Below are 3,471 nucleotides of genomic sequence, written 5' to 3'. Positions count from 1 at the left end.
ACCCATGTGGGGACAAGGAGGGCAGACTATATGGGTCCCATATGGGTTTGTCCGCGGGTTCCACGATGGCCCCACATGGGTTTGCCCATGTAGGGCCACAGCCCACATGGGCCCTGCATGGGCCCTAATTGGACAAAACCCATGTGGGCCACCACCATATAGGGCCCATGCAGGGCCCATGTGGGCTCTGGCCCTACATGGGCAAACCCATGTGGGGCCATCGTGGAACCCGCGGACAAACCCATATGGGACCCATATAGTCTGCCCTCCTTTTCCCCACATGGGGCCCACCTAGGCATGCTGGCTGGGCTAGTTGTCAGTGTGTTTGATATGAAGAAAGACTTTTTGTGATGCTGAAGTAATGTTTTTAACATCAGTTGTGATAATAAACCACTTCCTGAAGTTGCCCAAGAATCTGACAAGTTCAGCAACATGTTGTCCTGCAGCTTTCCTTCCCATCTGCAATCTGCTGGAGAAACAGAAAAGATTGCTGCGGTTGCATTTTCCGTGGAACATTTCCAGCTATTTTGCAAGTTATTATTATTATTTTTTTTTTATGCATGTTTATTTTTTTTTTTTACTTGGGTCACGCAGGGGATTTCTTTATCATCCAATCCAAACATTAAAGAAGAGTTGTGGCTTGTGTTGTTTCGGGAGCATTGATTTGATATGTGATGAAGGTGTTAAAATAGGTCAGTGAAATTGTTTAAAAGGTACAACAATAAAAAAAAAAAACAGGATAGGGGTGAGGGGGTTTATTGGGACACTGAAAGCGGGTCTGTGGTGGAGCAACACAGCACACATCCTTTGCACACTGCTTAGTGACTTACGACCCAATAGCTTTGAAATAAGAAACTCAAAGACTTGGCGACACACACTGTATCTGTAGCTTGACCCTGTAAAAACTGTTGAGTATTAAGGAGCACATCAGATCTTTTTGTTTGTTTGCTTGTTTCTTTTATCTTCTCTCTCAGCGCTTCCAACATTGGGTAATCATTTCCATTCAAAACTTCCCTGTGACAGAGACCCGGCAGCACCAGTAATGCTGCCGGAGCAGTCAGCCTTTGAAGTACCCACCTGCTTTTTATTAATTTAATTTTCACTCCAGGAGAATCATCAGGCGCCTGCACTCTCCGCTTCGCTCGCCATCAGATACAAGGGGACAGAGAACGCCAAAAATAATTCCATTCACGGGATTACGGGAATTTGCTCACACATGTTGAATATTACGATTGTAATTAGAAAAACAAAATCCTTTTTGTAATCTGTTTCTCTCTGTAGAGTACTTTAAAAGATAGCAATTCTTATGTAAAAGGTTATATTTCAGTGTAACCTTTTACATTAAAACTGGAGCTGTGGAGATTTGGTCACATCTTCAGATGAAACCCAACGTCAGAGGACACCGTCGGGCATAAACAGATAAAGTTGATCCAAAAAAAGTGTACAAATACTTTTTATATTTTGTGTGGGCAAAAAAAAAAAAAAAAAAAAAAAAAAAAACCTCAAAAAATATTTTTTACACCGTTATGTCGCAATTCAAATGAGACAAAAACTAATCTGTATAAATAGGACAAAATGTGCAATTTATTGGTGAAGCTCATTTGTTCATTTAGTTCACCATTGTCTACAGACAGGCTACAAAACTTGTTGCACTTAACAGATGTGTTGTCCTGTCTGACTGTCAATTTCCAAAACGGCACAACAAAAGAAAAAACTCGCTAAAGCTCACACGGGGTCAGTGCGACCCCGCTGGACTGCGCACAGAGTATAAAACTCATGGGGTCTAAAAGACCTCGTCTCTAAAAGTAATCAGTACAACGTAATAAAAATCATTGATCTTGGTTCCTTTATTAGATAAACCAGTTCAATGGGTTGTCAACAGGAAAATGAGTCAAATCTTATCTTGACACATGTAAACGTCATGAAGACCCACAGGGAGGTAAAGGGGATTAAACTGAGTGTGTTGTTGGCAATACGTGGGCCTGTTGGGCCTTCAGATCTGGTGTATAAAACTCTTTCCAAACTGATTTCTTAAACTAAACCTTAAGTCACTGTAGTATAACTTTAAGAAATACTCCCAATATTTTTGTGGAGTCCATCTAAAGGCAAACTGAGGTTGTTCTGAAAGGAAACCCACCAGTACTAGTTGGCATACATATACCGAGGCATAGTACAGACAGTTATCAGTAGATGGAGAAAATGTGAGAAAACTACAGTACAGCATAAAAAAAAGAATAATAAAAAACTGGCTGTATCTCCAAAATAAATGAAAACAAAAGACAGAAACTGGCAAGGATTCTGCTAAGGGGCGAACAGCAACACTGTAGGAAAGTACTGCTTGTGTTCTACATGTTGGAACAAATCCTTCTCTTCCCAAAGACAAGGTCTTTCTCTCCCGTTGAAACCATCCAGGCTTGTCTGGAATCTCTAAACCTTTTGGCACAAAATGGTGTGGGGCTGATGAAACCAAACATTGCAATTTATGGGGAAAAAAATAACAAAACTTTGCCTCGTTTAAGGTAAATTAATTCTCTATACTCTAGAATACATACAAGAACCTGAATGTAAAAAAATAGTATCAAAATTATTCAGGTTTTAATTATATTTTAATAAAACACGTTGATCGCCGATTATTGTTTTCACCATTCTCAATAACAAAATCAAACCCTCCTTGTAATTGGTGACCAGCTTGTATGTAAACAATTTATCTTGTGTAATTGGTGAACTGGGACTCAGTTTACCACATCATCAAGCAGCTGATGAGGGCGGGGTTGTTGACAAAAGGTAGAAACACCCATACGGCAAATTTCATTAACCTATAATTTCCATTGTTTGGCTGCACAGAGAAGATATACATTTTAAAAAAGTGAGGATCGGAAATATTTAGCATTCTTTTCACGTTCCCTCCATAAATAAGCCAGATCTGATGAGTTAGGAGCACTTTCACTTCCCTCGTTACCGTACAAATGTCCAGATGAACCTTTTACATGGCGCTTTTCTCTCCTCGCACATTGTGACGGAACTCAGGCGGATGAGGGCGAGGACATTAAATCTGCTCAGCTGATTTGTGTGTCTTTTTTTCTTCTTCTTCTTCTTTTAGGTGTGAGCCTACAACCTGTAACCCCCGCGTTTTAGACGCAGCGTCTAATTTGAGCTCGAATAACCCGTCGGCCTTTTCGCACGGCACGGCTCAACCTGGAGGGAAGGACGCCGAGGCAACACACAACCTTAAATCAGAGATTATAATGCAAACAGCCCTGTGGGGCTCACTAATGACTAAGGTGAGCCTGAGATGCGGCTTCGGCTCCGCTTTGGAATATCAATTAGGTCTCTCAGGAATGTGAAGATGGAAAGAAGTGACTGGCATAGCAAGAGCCTCGTGCGTGCCTTTTTTTTTTTTTTTTTTTTTTCCCGGGCCCCCCCCCGCCATTTTGGAAAATGGGTCCAAGGGAAAAAAGGGGGGGGGGAAAA

Source organism: Poecilia latipinna, unplaced genomic scaffold, assembly GCF_001443285.1.
Source record: "Poecilia latipinna isolate Pla-1442-1.1 unplaced genomic scaffold, P_latipinna-1.0 Scaffold1426, whole genome shotgun sequence".
NCBI classification, from domain to species: Eukaryota; Metazoa; Chordata; class Actinopteri; order Cyprinodontiformes; family Poeciliidae; genus Poecilia; species Poecilia latipinna.
Note: the sequence above shows the minus strand (reverse complement) of the source record.